Source organism: Perca flavescens, chromosome 19 (genome assembly GCF_004354835.1).
Source record: "Perca flavescens isolate YP-PL-M2 chromosome 19, PFLA_1.0, whole genome shotgun sequence".
Classification (NCBI taxonomy): domain Eukaryota; kingdom Metazoa; phylum Chordata; class Actinopteri; order Perciformes; family Percidae; genus Perca; species Perca flavescens.
The window spans coordinates 2,434,878-2,452,622 of NC_041349.1; the positions used below are offsets into that span (position 1 = coordinate 2,434,878).

Sequence of the window (17,745 nt, forward strand, 5' to 3'; positions counted from 1 at the left end):
GATCGCTGTCTCCACCCTGTCATCACATATTCTTCAGTTGGAAAGCTCTCTCTCTCTCCTGTGTAATGCTGTTAGATCCAAATATGGTCATTTCCTTTTTATCAGCAACTAATCGTGAAAATAAAATGTGCTTTTTAACTCTAAATGCGCAATGTCATTGGCTGATGAAATTTTCCGACGTGATTTGTTCAGAATTGTCGTGATGTGCTCTGACATTTTCCGGGTAGTTAAAAATGTTGAAAGATGTGCGTGTAAAATTGTCTCAGGGAAGACACAAATAGTTGTCATTGGCAAGAAGACAGCAGATGATGAAATGCCATCACCTAGTGCGTTGATGCGTAAACTGTCGTTCGGAAAACAGGAGAGTTCAGACAGCGGATGTAATAAGAGCGCAACACAGCAGTGGCTGATAGTTCATGTAGCTCATCTGAATGAACTGATCAGTGGTTCAATTTGTCCTAATTGCGCAGAGACAGGGCGTAAAGTTAACATTGATCCGAAGAATCATGGGTTCTGTAGTAGTTCAGTACTAGAGTGCAGTCTTTGCAAAGAAGATACGTACAGGCAATTGTCTACACATCTACGCGTCTTCAAGACGTATCCAGGAATGATGATGAAGATAGTTTTTCCCAGTGGAGGAGGAGGTGCATCTCTGTCTGACCCAGTTGGTGGTCACTGAGCCTGTATTTAGTCAGGATCCATCTCTTCTTCATCTCTCTGACAGTGTGAAGATGCTCTGTAATAACAATTTAGTCTACTTTGTTTGCTTTGTCCAATGTTCTAAATGTTGGTCTTTTGAATGATTCATAATTAATGTTCTGTTGAGTTGTTTTGAGCCAGTGCTGATGGGAGCCTGCTTAGTTAGCTTCTCCATCAGCTGACTGAGGGGATTGTTTCTGGTTTGTTAGCTTCACCATCGGCTGACTGAGGGGACTGTTTTTGGTTAGTTAGCTTCACCACCAGCTGACTGAGGGGACTGTTTCTGGTTAGTTAGCTTCACCACCAGCTGACTGAGGGGACTTTTGTCAAAATTGCTTCTGCTGCAGAAAAACTTTTGGGATTCAAGGGGATCAATCCAAAGGAATCGTGGGAATTTACGTATACTCAGGACCGTGCAGATCAAAGACCAAATGGGAGTCAACAGATAGAGTTGGATGAAAATGAGGAAGAGGAAATGGACAGCAGACATGAAGACTATGATGGTGATTAGTGTCTTTTGTATTATGTTGTCCATAATGCAGTGGAATGCTAGGAGTCTTGTTGCGAATGGGCAAGAGTTTAAACACTTGATAGACTGTCTTGGAGAAAAACCAGATATTATTTGTATTGAGGAAACTTGGTTGAACCCGAGATTGGATTTTAGAATACCGGGGTACAAATGTGAAAGGAAAGATAGGGAGAATATATCGGGGGCTGTGCTACATTTATTAGAAATGGGATTCATTATAGAAGAATTGAAATAAAAACGGTGTTAGAGTGTGTTATTACAGAAGTTTGGACTGATCGAGGGAAAATCTCTATTGTAAATTTATATAATCCGTGCATTAAGCTAGAAGAGAGTTACTTTCAGGAAATTGTAGATAAGATTTGTGTACCAGGGATTTGGGTTGGGGATTTGCTCATAGTGAACTGTGGGGAGGTGAGAAGAGAGACAGAAATGGTCAAATTGTAGAAGATTTTATAGATAAAAATAATTTAATTGTGTTAAATGATGGTCGTCCTACATGGTTTAATATAAGTCGGTCAATGTCATCTTCCATAGATATTACAATTGTATCAGCAGAGTTAGCATCGACCAGTAGGTTGGAGACAATGGATCTAAATACAGTGGGAAGTGATCATGGTGTGGATAGCGAGTAGAGACCAGAGGAGGGCAGCAATACTGCCGGAAATAAGAAGAAGACAGGAAGTGAGACAAAGAAAACAACATGGTGCTGGAAAAGAAAGCCTCCGGTGAGTTCAGCTTGTTATTTTTTAACTAAATTGAACTTATAAGACATGTCTGCCCGGTGTTACGCACTAACGGCTCTGATATACCGGAGCTTTAAACGTGTAAATGCGCGTTAAATGTCTCCGTTTGCTTGTTCTGGTCCGTTTGCGTACATGTTAGCCGCGGCTAACTCACAAAAACGTCAACTTGAAATGGGGCTCCGTTTTTCTGACCGTTAACGTGATCTACGTAGTCGCCGTTATATATTAGAAACTGGTAGGGGAATACGGTAAATTCGGCGTATAAATTATTCGCCAAAGTGTGATTTAAAACCCTCGTCTGAGCCAGATCTCGCTGCAGCTAGCGGCCCTTGTGTTTATTTCATCGCGATAACTGGAAGGAGTCTGGCTGTTTTATTTAAGATATGTCATTTATTTGAGTCCCCAAAATAAACCTGTTTTATGATGATTCAGCCAATAAAGAACACGTGAAGACGTTAAATAGTGAGGTTTTTATAACGCGGTTCGGTTTGCAGACAGGACCCTGTGAGACCAGAGAATAAAGGAGAGAAGAAAGGATATTTTTATTATTGATAATAAGTAATGTTTTTGGGCCCCAAAGTCAGCCGAATTCAACTGTAGAGTTTAAACCAAGTCGCTCAGTGTGGTCAGACATGTCAGTAACCAAATTGTCAAGACATTAAATTAATAGTTTAATAACGCAGTTTGGTTTAACTTCGGTAAACTGCAGCCAGTGTGTGTTTGTCTCTGTGTGTGTGTGTGTGTGTGTGTGTGTGTGTGTGTGTGTGTGTGTGTGTGTGTGTGTGTGTGTGTGTGTGTGTGTGTGTGTGTGTGTGTGTGTGTGTGTGTGTCTCTCTGTGTGTGTGTGTGTGTGTGTGTGTGTGTGTGTGTGTCTCTCTCTGTGTGTGTGTGTCTCTCTGTGTGTGTGTCTCTCATCACATTAGGGTCCAACTCCAGGCCCGCCCACAGTCTGCTCCGGCCCGCTTTAGTTTGTCTAGTACACAGTACACACACACACACCTACCTAGTTTATATCTAGTACACAGCACACACAGACACCTACATAGTTTATATCTAGTACACAGTACACACACACACACACAGATACACACACAACGGGAGTAGTTATATTTTAAGAAGAGTTGAGTTTAACTCTATGTATCTGATAATACTTGTCTGTGTGTGTGTGTAATAGTAATAATAATAATAATAATAATAATAATACGTGTGTGTGTGTGTGTGTGTGTGTGTGTGTGTGTGTGTGTGTGTGTGTGTAATAACAGTACTTTTGTGTAATAATCAGAGATGGGAGTAAGTCACACATGGGCAAGTCACAAGCAAGTCTCAAGTCTTAACCTTCAAGTCTCAAGCAAGTCAAAGTCATTTTTTGTGACAATCAGTCAAGTCATACCAAAGTTTCCATTTTTAGACAAGCTAAAGACAGTGATTATGAACTGCTGGAGTTTTAGTTGCATTTTTTACTCAATATTCAAAAGACATTGCGTCCACATACATCTGAAGAGTAAAACATCTTTTAACCTTTCCTTCTCTTAAAGAACAAAACATATTCTTTAAGAGGAGCTGAATCCCACCACCTTATTATCACATGGAATGGAAAGTATATGTTGATATTTGACAGTGTATTTGTGAGTGAATGTGTGCGTGTTTGAGAGAGTGAGTGAAAAGTTAATATTGGTGAGTGAATGTGAGTGCAGAGTGTGTTGTATGTGTGCCTAGCTTTATTCACATACTTATGTCTGCGTGTGTGTGTGTTTATGAGAGAGAGGTTGTGTGTGTGTGTGTGTGTGTGTGTGTGTGTGTGTGTGTGTGTGTGTGTGTGTGTGTGTGTGTGTGTGTGTGTGTGTGTGTGTGTGTGTGTGTGTGTGTTGTGTGTACCTAGTTTTATTCGCTCTTACCGCCACCTTGAACAAAGAGGGGAGGGTGTGATTATTCATGGCCAAAAACTGAAGGGACTTCTGTCCATCACAAATGTCCAAATAGTGGTTCAGCTGAATATGGGGACTGGAACCCGAATCTCTCCTGATTTGAAGTGTCTGATGAAGTTCGATTTCGGAAATGTTTGAACTGCAGACCTTGAAAACTGCCGTTGGTTTTCTTCTTCGCCTGGTCAGATGTATAATCCTTATAGCCAAACTTGATTATTTTCTGTGCATTAAGAATCAATGCCACCGACATAACCAATCACACCACGACAGACTCTCCACAACTGCAGTGTTTAATTTTAGATTAATGTAAAAATGAACTGGCAGTCTGGCACACGTGGGTTCTCTATTTTCCGTGGGTGCTCGAGCTCCGGAGCACCCACGGTATCGTCGCCCGTGAGAGGGATCCATGACGTTAAGTTCCTAGCCATAACCAGTGGTGTTTACTGAAGGTCTGCCGCCGCGTCATCATATCAGCGGTTCCTGCGCATGCAACTGCGCAAAAATCGTAAAGTTGACTCACAATCAATTCTATTTATTAAACAGAAAATCAAGTTATTTCAAGTCATTTTACTGAAGTCTAAGTCAAGGTTATAATTGTTAATGAAAACGAAAGAAATAACGAAAACTAGATGGGGGGTTGTTAACTGAAATAAAAATAAAAACGAGGCATTACAAAAAGAAGATAACTAAACTAAAACTGTAATGTCTGTTTGCAAAACTAACTAAAATGAAAAAAAATTACCGAGTAAATGTCCTTAGTTTTCGTCCTTCTCAATGTCTTTCACAGAGCAAATATAACGTTATATCTTTCTTTTTTATAGACCTGTTTTATTCAGTCTATGCCGTAGACATGTATAGTTTCCGACTGGGAACCCAGAAATTCCGACATTCCACGTCAAATTGAACACAACATAGTCTGTGCCCCTATCCTGGCGGTACTGAAAGTCTGAAGAAAGCTGCAGAGTCCTATCTGATAAAAGATAAAAGCAAGTGCCTCGCAGTGGAAGGTGGTAAAATAAGTGGACAATTAAGGGAAAAATCCCACGAATTTGAAAGTACATTTGAGAAGCGCGCACAAGGAGGCTAACCTAGCTTAGCCTACTTTAACAAGCAGTGACAGGGCAAGGAGAAGGTAAAGCCCCGTTCCCCGAAAAAGAAGCTATAACCCCGGTACAGGGCCTGGATGTGTGGGTACACGGTATGGATGTATGGGGCCAGGGCCAGGCAGCATGACGGAGACAACAGCAGGACAGAGAACACTACAGGAGGGCTTTCACCGGCGACCCGATAGCTGCTGGTTAGTAAACACGCAGGAACACTAAAAGCAGGAGGAAGCGTGGGTTAATATGTGTGTTGATACTGGGGTGTCTAGCTACAACTGTGGGAGTCGATTGACTTAAAAAAGTTCGCCACTTTACTCAAACCAAAGTTCAAAACACCTGTTCATGTAGGCTAAGTCTTCTTTAGTCTGTTGGCTATTTAGGGTTTTTTCCTGGAACACATTACTAACACAGAGTAATGAGGAGGCAGGCAGCTGTTTATGTTTAAAGGCCAGTTATTTCATGGATCCAGGATACTATGCATCCTGATAAAGTTCCCTTGGCCTTTGGTATTAAAATACCCCCCCACATCATCACATACCCTTCACCATACCCCCCCATCATCACATACCCTTCACCATACCCCCACATCATCACATACCCTTCACCATACCTACAGATTGGTATGGGGTACTTTCCATAAAATCATCTCCCAATGCAAATCAAACCAGCTATGAGGCTAACAGACATAAAACCATGCCAATCTTTAGGTATGGTGAAGGGTATGTGATGATGTGGGGGGGTATGGTGAGGAGTATGTAATGATGTGGGGGTATTTTAATTTAACATTTAACATAGGGGTGTAGTGACTTTAGTTGCCAGCGGTTTAGACATTAATGGCTGTGTGTTGAGTTATTTTGAGGGGACAGCACATTTACACTGTTATACAAGCTGGACACTTCATACTTTACATTTACACTGTTATACAAGCTGGACACTTCATACTTTACATTTACACTATTAAAGCAGCTGGACACTTAATACTTTACATTTACACTATTATACCAGCTGGACACTTCATACTTTACATTTACACTATTATACCAGCTGGACACTTCATACTTTACATTTACACTATTATACCAGCTGGACACTTCATACTTTACATTTACACTATTATACCAGCTGGACACTTAATACTTTAGATTTACACTGTTATACCAGCTGGACACTTCATACTTTACATTTACACTGTTATACAAGCTGGACACTTCATACTTTACATTTACACTTTTATACAAGCTGGACACTTCATACTTTACATTTACACTATTAAAGCAGCTGGACACTTAATACTTTACATTTACACTATTATACCAGCTGGACACTTCATACTTTACATTTACACTATTATACCAGCTGGACACTTCATACTTTACATTTACACTATTATACCAGCTGGACACTTCATACTTTACATTTACACTATTATACCAGCTGGACACTTCATACTTTACATTTACACTATTATACCAGCTGGACACTTCATACTTTACATTTACACTATTATACCAGCTGGACACTTCATACTTTACATTTACACTGTTATACAAGCTGGACACTTCATACTTTACATTTACACTGTTATACAAGCTAGACACTTCATACTTTTACATTTTATACAAGCTTTTATACAAGCTAGACACAAGCATACACTTTACATTTACACTGTTATACAAGCTGGACACTTCATACTTTACATTTACACTTTTATACAAGCTGGACACTTCATACTTTACATTTACACTATTATACCAGCTGGACACTTAATACTTTACATTTACACTGTTATACCAGCTGGACACTTAATACTTTACATTTACACTATTATACCAGCTGGACACTTAATACTTTAGATTTACACTGTTATACCAGCTGGACACTTCATACTTTACATTTACACTTTTATACCAGCTGGACACTTCATACTTTACATTGGAGCAAAGTGTCATTTCTTCAGTGTTGTCCCATTAAAGGATATAATGAAATATTTACAAACGTGAGGGGTGTACTCACTTTTGTGAGATACTGTATTTGTGCTGATCATCATATGTAAATTGTATGTACTGGTGCTATTGTTGAATACATGGTGAATGCATATTTCTAAAACTGCATAATGATTTTGTTGAGTTATTATTACACAATACTTTTTTCTGACCTTTTTGAATCTTGCCCCCAACAAATACATAAATTGCAATCAGCAAATGGTCTGAAATGCATTAGACATTAGTGACAAAATGTATTTATTTTATTTATTTTTTGCTTTTTTATTGTCATCAGTTTAATGTAGCCTATATATTTTTTTATTTTTATTTAAGCAGCTGCAGGGATAATTTTGTATGGCAAGTTAATCTCTGATTCAACGTGAACAGAAGGTGGCGCTAATTTGCATACTACACTGATTCCTTACCGCGCTTTGGAAAAACACAGACGAAGAAAAGTTTGAACAACGCAGCAAGGCGGGATGCAACAGACAGTAGGCTTGCAGAAAGTTACTACCTACGGAGCAGCACTGGACTTACTGTAAGTTTTGAATGTTAACATTCCTTCACTTTTACTTCTTTTATACATGTTTTTATGTGTTTGTCTCAGAGAGCGTAGACCTTCTCCAAGCCCCCGCCCTTCACTGGCTTATCACAGTAGTCTTGTTGGGATTGGCAACTTGTCAGATATAGGTTAGCTGCTATAGAGCTAGCCACTTAGCCTGACCACTAACGTTACACAATCCAGCAGCACAACTTGCGACCTAGCTACCACTCCCAGACTCACTGAAGAATTGTACAACGGATGAACGAGTCAACTGCCCGTGCCCGCCCACTTGTGTTGCGTCGGTTTTAAAACAAACGACCCTGCTGGAGGCAAGCTGCTTTTTATTACAAAGATGAATAAAGTAAAAACCCTTAAAAGTAAAGCTTTGGTTTGTAGAAATGGCATTATTGATGATTAACCATGCAGTAAGGTTAAAGTGTGGCTGCTTTTCTTTACAGTAATGTTAATTTTGCTTAATGGCTTTAGTAACTTGACACTTTGGGGCTCAAATGAAAAGGTTATTAACAGGGAACATTTATAAATGGAAGTATTTATGATTTGACACTCTTTGAATGCTTTTAATTGTTCAGTTTCATATCAGTTTATGCCTTTGCATCTTGCTGTTCCAGTTTCAAGAAGTTAAGGAAGATAACTGGAGATGTGCTAACGATACCAGGTAATTCAATTAATGTGAATTCTTCTATCATCCCATGTCTCAGCAGGATCTGGAAAAACTTGTCCATGCTTTTATCTTCAGTAGACTTGACTACTGTAACGGGGTCTTTACAGGTCTCCCTAAAAAATCAATCAGACAGCTGCAGCTGATTCAGAACGCTGCTGCTCGAGTCCTCACTAAAACCAAGAAAGTGGATCACATCACTCCAGTACTGAAGTCTCTACGCTGGCTTCCAGTGCCTCAAAGAATTGATTTCAAAATACTTTTACTGGTTTATAAATCACTAAACGGTTTAGGGCCAAAATACATTTCTGATCTGTTACTACATTATGACCCACCCAGACCTCTCAGGTGGTCTGGGACAGGTCTGCTACACTATGACCCACCCAGACCTCTCAGGTGGTCTGGGACAGGTCTGCTACACTATGACCCACCCAGACCTCTCAGGTGGTCTGGGACAGGTCTGCTACACTATGACCCACCCAGACCTCTCAGGTGGTCTGGGACAGGTCTGCTACACTATGACCCACCCAGACCTCTCAGGTGGTCTGGGACAGGTCTGCTACACTATGACCCACCCAGACCTCTCAGGTGGTCTAGGACAGGTCTACTTGTTGTCCCCAGAGTCAGAACTAAACAGGGGGAAGCAGCGTTCAGTTTCTATGCTCCACATATCTGGAACAAACTCCCAGAAACCTGTAGGTCCGCTGCAACTCTCAGTTCTTTTAAATCTAAGCTAAAGACCTATCTTTTTGATGTTGCTTTTCTTTAAATAATCTATTTTATTAACTTTAATTTCTTATACTGCACTGTAACTTTTATTCTTATACTGCACTATCAATTTTATTCTTGTCTTTTAATGTTTTTAATTTGTTTATTATTGTTTTTTTTAATTGTTTTCTAACTGCTCTTTAATGTTTTATGTAAAGCACTTTGAATTGCCCTGTTGCTGAAATGTGCTATATAAATAAAGCTGCCTTGCCTTGCCTTGCCTTGCCCTCTAAATACCAATAACTTAAATTGTTTGTTTTTTTCTCAGACAATGTTTTAGTGTGGTAACTCCCACATACACATATCATTGTTTTTTCTACTTGAAGATGATGGAGACCATATTTCCCCTACGCCGACAGACCATAGTGATGTCCGGCCCACCAGTGAACGACCTCATGGACCTCTGGCCTGCTCTCAAAATAGAGTCTGAGGTAATATGGATCAGCTCTCTCTTTTAAAGTGAAAACTGTTATTCTTACTCATTTGGCCGATATTTTTGCTGTATAAATGTGTGCAAGATTCTTCAAAATGAACTGTGTTGTTGCTGTATTCTCCTCCGGCTGTTATTTCTATGTAGCTGTATGCAGAGTTCCAGCGGATTACAACTCAGAACCTGCCCAACACGTGCTATGCTGAGCTTGACCGCCATCTTCCTCTAATGATGACCTTATTCAGACAGAAGGCACCATAACTGGGAAGACAGCAGATGCTCTGGCTGAAATTTAAAAAATCCACGATGAACAGGTAAATAGATTTTTACACATTTCATAGCTTGAACCAGTGGAACACTGAACAGGTTCAATGATTCAAATGAGATTTGTGAATTTTGCACTTAGTCCACTTTGTGTTTGCCATTTGTCTGATTGCGTTAAAGATGTTAACAGGTTATTTGTGGACATATGTTCTGATTGGTCTGTTTAAAATCAGCTTTGTTCTGTAAACTCTTAAGTATATACAATTCTGTTTTTATCTGAATAGGAAATCCATGACATCCACACCACGCGCACTACTGTTCTCCATGCCCTTCCTGTGTATCTGCGCGAGGAGGTCTCTGGATTTTTAAGAACCTGCACGGTGAGTCTCCATAAGTCACTAACAGATTCTACTGTGTATTATATCTAAACCGTTCATCTAAATACTAACTACAAAGGAACTGTATTGGCATTTTATTAAATGTTCAGTAAAACATTTTCTTGTAAATGTCCTTGGTTTCAGTTAACACTTAGATTCTCTGGTAATTTGGCTTATTCATACTGTATGTGAAGAAAATGGATCTTATGTTTTTCCACTCTTACAATGAGACCCAGGTCTCTTTTGTAAAAGATGTATTGGATTGGATTTCAATGGGACTTGGTTAAGGAAAGACAAATTATGTCATCTGTTCTGTTCCATGTGTTAGTTTGTGATTAGTATCTCTTTTTTCATTCATTCAGGATGAGTCCGATGAGCCAGAGCTTGATGGGTTTGCAGTGGGCTTCATTACTTTCATCAGTGACTATGACGCAAGTCCAGTTCACTACCACCCTGTGAGAATCACTGTCGTCATTGAAAGTGATGCCGTGGTCAGCCTCCCCTGACTTGGTGATGCCTTCCTGGTAATCTGTGGAGTGATCTATGCACTACACCTCAGCTATCCCAAAGAACTGACCAACACTTTTGAATTCACTTAAAAGTTTTACCTTTGTCTAGAAAGTGGTAAACTATCCCCGAGGTTGCACACCCTCAAGAATGAACTAATGATGTAGAAACTCATCTGAAAAATGGCTGCAGGGTAAAGCATTAAAAAAGTTACTGCACTACTGCAGGTGTTCAGCCAATAGGCCCAAACTACACAATATTTCTTTGTTCTCATTAATATAATGCAAAAGTAACGCTAATGTTTTGTATGTTTTAATGTTTTTCTTAACCATTGTGGGCTGCGGAAGATGACCCACATTTCACTGTGCATTTGATACTAGTTATGTGAAACATTTACATTTTAGCCCTGTTGCCTTAATCAGGAATTAGCAAGGAAGCCAAAAGCAGTGTTTTTTCTTTTATAGCTGTAACGAACAATAATTTCATTTTGGTATTATTGTTTTTGATTACTCCGACTATTTTCCTGACTATCTGATTAGTTGTCTGGTCAATATCAGAAATTTGTGATAAATATTTATTTCCTAGGGCCTTAAATATAGAAACATGCCTACCTATTGGGACGTATTCACCGTGTCCCCCAGAGTTAGATAAGTCCATACATACCCTTCTCATCTCCGTGCGTGTTGTAAAGCGTGTTTTTACAATAACCGCAGCTGAGCTGGCGCTTTCATATGTGACGTCATGAAATCGCCGTGACTATTTATACCTGCGCTGGTGGTCGCGACACTAGCTGCAGTCTTCTCCTGAACAGCGGTGGCCCTAATGAGCAAAGGCTACAGACGCTGCTCTTTCTACGGACTAGAAGAAGAAGACAAAGGTAAACAACGGCAGAACTGGCAGCAGCATTGCCGTCAATGCTTCGATTTGATTCAGTGACCTACTTCGTCGGATCGAGCCTTTTATTCACCATAAAAGAGCTCATCTTAATCCAGTTAGAGACCTGCAGTCACTGTGAGAGTCCTGACATCCGGTTGTCGGCGAACTCGTTCAGGCCTCTTATTTCTGCTTTGTCGCGCGCCGCTGAAAAAAAAAAGAGCCGTGTGCGACCTCGGCTCGCGCGCCTTTAATCGGACGCGCCGGCCGGATATTACATAATTTTGATGTCGCGCGCCACCTTGGACGCGTCTAGTATATAACAGCTTTTACTCTGTCTGACGCACCCACCGCTAGCCTAGCTTAGCACAGATCCTGGAGGTAACCGGCTCCATCTATGCTCCTAATAAGTGACAAAATAACGCCAACATTTTCCCATTTACATGTTGTGATTTGTATAGTCACAGCGTGTACGAATAACAAGGTCACATGAGACACAGCCGTCTTCTAACCGTATACATACTGGGAACTATATTCTCAGAAGGCAAAGCACTGCTACTTGGGCGGAGTGATTTGCTTGCAGAGCTCTAGGTGAACTCTCTGCTCCTCACCACAGGGCTTCTCAGGTGAAAATCACTCTGCAGAAGTAGCAGTGCTTCGCCCTTTCTGAGAATATAGTTCCCAGTATGTATACGGTTAGAAAATGTCTGTGTCTTATGTGACCTTGTTATTTGTACACGCTGTGCCTATACAAATCACAACATGTGCTAAGCTAGGCTAGCGGTGGTTGCGTCAGACAGAGTTACGACACACACGGAGATGAGAAGGGTATGTATGGACTTATCTATCTCTGGGGGATACGGTGAATAAGACAAAGTCCCAATAAGTCAGCGTGTTCCTTTTAAGTGACCAGGAACACATTTGGAAGGATAGAATCAGAGAATTTTGAGTTTTTCTTCTTAAAAATCTCTCAAATTTATTTATTTAATATGCAGTTTATTTAAGTATATTTTATAATTTATAAATGTTTATTTATTTTTCTATTTCATTTTAACATTTAACTATTCAAAAGCAGACATTCATGACTTTTAGATATATTAAGTTAGTTAAACTTAATGTAATTTTTTTTTTAAGTTTTGAGTCACACGGTGTGGTTGTGTACTTATTTTCAAAAGTTCTGTGAACTTATTCCTGTGGTTTGAAAACTCAAAACTAGCGTTCAGATGGTCGGGATGCATGTTCTTCTTCTGTTATATTGGCGTTTGGCATAACAACTTTTTGCATGACCGTAGCCGAGAGCATCAGGTGTGTGCAAACATGGAGGCCACAATAACAAAAGATTTTCTGCTGTTTTCTTATGCGAGCATCTAAACAGCACATCGACAGGTGTTTGTTTTTATGTTATCTGCAGGACAACCAACGGGAAAAGACACGGATAATGTGTTGTTTTATACATAGGCCTACTTATGAATAATTTTAAACATATTATGTCTGTGTATGTTTCTTGGCAGAGGCATTTGTCCACAATAATCAGTTTATTATCATTGAAATATGTTCAGTGAACCAAAGTCGCCTCCATCAAACATCAGTTGTCAACAACGCGTCACCAACTGGGGAACTCAATCAAAATCCAGCCCCAGTTTCCCACCTCTGATTCCCAACAGGAAGTTACGTGAATGGTGACGTTTTCACTCAGAAAAACGTTTTTCCAATGTCCGTGAACGCACGGTCTAAGTACGGGATGTCTGCCAACTAGTGGAGGGGAGTATGAATGACATATAACACTCTATTCAGAGAAAACAGCTGTTTGATTCAGTACCGCGTCCTGTCGCTTTTTTGCAATTTTGCGACTTTGGCGCTTAAATAGATCGGAGTTCATTCGAGCCGAGATCCTGGTGGACCAGCTCTGACTTGATGTCTGCTGCTAGGGAAACTTAGTCCCTGTTTTTGTGAACCCACAGCTGTGTTGGCCTCATTTCGGGACAAATTCCCACATTAGCCTCTTTCCGACCAAGTAGTTACAGGAACGTAGTTGTAGGAACAGTCCACTTCTGAACAGTTCTACAAACTACTCCCCTCCAAAACCGGTTTTACAATTTGCATTCACACTGGCCCATTTACCTCGGAACTCGGTTTTAACGAGGTCAAAGTCGGAAACACGCCAACCCCCCGACCTCGGATTTCCGAGCTCAGACCTCGGAAAACCTCGCAGTAGCCCGAGTTCAAAATCCAACATGGCTGCCCTCCCTGTATCAACAGCTGTGAAAGCTGCAGTAACATAAAGTTATCATCAGCACTTCTGTCTCATTTGTGTCTCACTAAATCATTATCCATTATATTCTCCATTATATTCTTTATTATATTCTCCATTACATTCTCCATTATATTCTCCATTAAATTCTCCATTAAATTCTCCATTATATTCTCCATTAAATTCTCCATTAAATTCTCCATTATATTCTTTATTATATTCTTTATTATATTCTCCATTATATTCTCCATTAACTTCTCCATTATATGCTTTATTATATTCTCCATTATATTCTCCATTATATTCCATTATATTCTCTATTGTATTCTCCATTATATTCTCCATTAAATTCTCCATTAAATTGTCCATTATATTCTCCATTAAATTCTCCATTATATTCTCTATTATATTCTCTATTATATTCTCCATTATATTCTCCATTATATTCTCTATTATATTCTCCATTATATTCTCCATTAAATTCTCCATTAAATTCTCCATTATATTCCATTATATTCTCTATTATATTCTCCATTATATTCTCTATTATATTCTCCATTATATTCTCCATTAAATTCTCCATTATATTCCATTATATTCTCCATTATATTCTCCATTATATTCTCCATTATATTCTCCATTATATTCTCCATTATATTCTCTATTATATTCTCCATTATATTCTCCATTAAATTCTCCATTATATTCCATTATATTCTCTAATATATTCTCCATTATATTCTCTATCATATTCTCTATTATATTCTCTATCATATTCTCTATCATATTCTCTATTATATTCTCCATTAAATTCTCCATTATATTCCTTTCATCCAAAATATTACAATTAATTAAATTGTTATTATTAGTCTGTTTGTGTGTTTCTGTGTGTCTGTGTGTGTGTGTCTCTGTGTGTGTCTGTGTATGTGTGTGTGTGTGTGTGTGTCACTCTGTGTGTGTCTGTGTGTGTGTGTGTCTCCGTCTGTGTGTGTGTGTGTGTCACTGTGTGTGTCTGTGTGTGTGTCTCTCTCTCTCTCTGTGTGTGTGTCTCTGTGTGTGTGTGTGTGTGTGTATATTTGTGTCTCTGTGTGTGTGTGTGTGTGTGTGTGTGTGTGTGTGTGTCTCTCTCTCTCTGTGTGTGTCTCTCTGTGTGTGTGTGTGTGTGTGTGTGTGTGTGTCTCTCTCTCTGTGTGTGTGTGTGTGTGTGTGTGTGTGTGTCTCTCTGTGTGTGTGTGTGTGTGTCTCTGTGTGTGTCTCTCTCTCTCTCTGTGTGTGTGTGTGTGTCTCTGTGTGTGTGTGTGTGTTTCTCTCTCTTTCTCTCTCTCTCTCTGTGTGTGTGTCTCTGTGTGTGTGTGTGTGTCTGTGTGTGTGTGTCTCTCTCTCTCTCTCTGTGTGTGTGTGTTTGTGTCTCTCTCTCTCTCTCTCTCTGTGTGTGTGTGTCTCTCTGTGTGTGTGTGTGTGTGTGTGTGTGTGTCTCTCTCTCTCTCTCTCTGTGTGTGTGTTTGTGTGTCTCTCTCTCTCTCTCTCTCTCTCTGTCTGTGTGTGTGTGTGTGTGTATATGTGTGTGTGTGTGTGTGTGTGTGTGTGTGTGTGGATCGTCTGTCTCTCTCCAGCCCTGAGCTGCTGTCAGAGCTGAAACAGTCGAGGTCCCTCCGACGCGTCCCGGCACACCACGGCATGACCACCGTCTTCAGAGGACGAGGGAGGGGGGGGCAGGTAATCACAGTACTATCAGAGTACTATCAGAGTACTATCAGAGTACTATCAGAGTGGTATCAGAGTAATCGGAGTACTACCAGAGTATTATCAGAGTACTATCAGAGTAATATCAGAGTAGTATCAGAGTAATGAGAGTAGTATCAGAGTAATAATTTTCAGCTTTTCTGTCTGTGTGTTTGTGTGTCTTTGTGTGTGCGTGTGTGTGTGTGTGTCTGTGTCTGTGTGTATGTGTGTGTGTGTGTGTGTATTTTGTTTTGAGCTTTTCTTAAATGTGATTCTTCTCCTCCAGGCTTCTGGCCCCGCCCCCTCCACAGGATCAGCCAATCAGAAGACAGGTGGGCGAGAAACAGACAGACAATCTGATCATCGGACCTAAAAGTAGACATGACAGATTAACCAGATGAACTGACATGTTGTTGACTCATCTGGTTTATATCATTGTTATATTATATATATATATATATATGGCAACACTTTCCATTGATCAAAGCTACATTTCTGTAAATAATACTTTCCTAATAAACAAGATATCAAGGTCAAGGTAAACTTTATTATCCCACAAAGGGAAATTCATGTGGTCATTCATTTTGCACTCTTGTCACAACATATTCGCTAAACATATAGACACCCCAGACAAACCAATAAACATGTATATAACAAAAAAGTAACAGTACAATGGGAATGACAATAACAGAAGTCAACAATCACAATACAAAAAATAAACAATACTACAGAAATGACAAAGTTAAAGTGCCAGTGCGGGATCAAAGTACTTGCGATGTGCATGGTCATTATACAGTCTGATCGCTGTAGGCACAAATGATTTATTGTACCTTTCCGTTTTAATTCTCTGTTGTAAAATTCTACCAGTTGACCTATTACTTCTCACGAATTTATGATGAAGAGGATGAGTGGGGTCATTAAGGACTTGGTCGGTCTTTTTTAGGATAAGCTCATTGTACAGCTGAGTTGCTGACACCTGATCAAGTCCTATGATCCCACCGGCCATCTTGACCATACGCTGCAGTCTCTTTTGGTCCTTAACATGCATGTTACCAAACACGCAGATAAGGCCAAAAGACAATTGGGCTGTTTGTCATCGAGCTTTAAGACGTTTGAATGTGTTTTTGGTGAAAAATGAAGCTGAGATATAAAGTTTCTGACTCACTGAGTATGTTTACATTCACACCAATATTATTTAATATTTGATCCAGGTCATGTAAACAGCATATTCTGGCTGGATATTCATAATGATGAAGACGTGTGAGTGATATTGTGGTATTATTCACGTTTTAGAGACATTCTTTAGACACACTCTTACTACTATTTACTAGACTTTACTGCAGTTTGGGACAGTTTATGGTCACAAGCTGTTTACGTTGTGACTGGGGGGTCAGCGAGCATCCACACAGCGTAGCTCCTATGGCTCCATTCTGAGGCTAACAAGCCATCACCTCCCGTTAGCATCCCATTGACTCCCATTCATTTTGACGTCACTTTGACAGCGAATAACTTTACATCTGAAGCGTTTAAAGACTCTATTTGTCCATTGTTTATTTCTAAAGAAACACGACAATGTATAAAAGGCTCCATTACCTTGTAGCTCACGTTATGTCTCCGTAGCAGAACGCTTTTATAACAATAGGCTAACGATTGGGTCATAACCACGAGACTTACTGTCACACAGTAGATGAATTACCGTATAGTACAGGAGAAGCTCACAGGCAGTTTGGACTTCCATTAGCTGTTTAGGTTTAATTACTAATGTTAACTAGCATGTTAGTGATCAGTAATTACTAATGTTAACTAGCATGTTAGTGATCAGTAATTACTAATGTTAACTAGCATGTTAGTGATCAGTAATTAGCCTGTGTCTATGTTATCTCCTTACATATACCTACACTCTCCGTCTCTGTAAGATTGGGAATGATTGAGATTTCTCTCTCACAGCTACCAGAAGACTTCACACTTTCAGACACGTTGCTCACGTCACATCTACGTCTTCAAGCTCAGTTGGAGGCTGCTCAGTAACACTCAGCCAGCACCGGGAAAGAGACTTCTGATATCCTCCACTGGTCTCCGTCGAAGTCGCTGTGTCCATTTCATTTACTGTCTATGGTGTTATGTTAAACAGAGAACAGTGTTATGTGGAAATGCCAAATTAAAAACTTTTTGGAGCTATGTGATTGCTTTTTTTCTCTGCTAGGTGGATGGTGAACTTTGTTGTATTATTGTTTTCAATTCATATTAATTTGAAATAGAACATCTTTATGTCCCCTGTTTATAAGCTAAGTTTGCTAAATACACAAATTGCCCAACATGCAACTCTTAGCAACCAAGTTAAACTGTACA

The 17,745-nt window shown here is 39.7% G+C and overlaps 1 long non-coding RNA gene across 1 annotated transcript; it reads left to right on the forward strand.

Annotated features, from left to right (window-relative positions):
* The first annotated feature begins 9,215 nt into the window (after positions 1-9,215).
* On the forward strand, positions 9,216-11,117 carry LOC114545301 (uncharacterized). The gene is made up of 4 exons (XR_003690868.1): positions 9,216-9,403; positions 9,550-9,716; positions 9,951-10,046; positions 10,406-11,117. It is a non-coding gene; the product is annotated as an uncharacterized LOC114545301 (long non-coding RNA).
* The last annotated feature ends 6,628 nt before the right edge of the window (positions 11,118-17,745 follow it).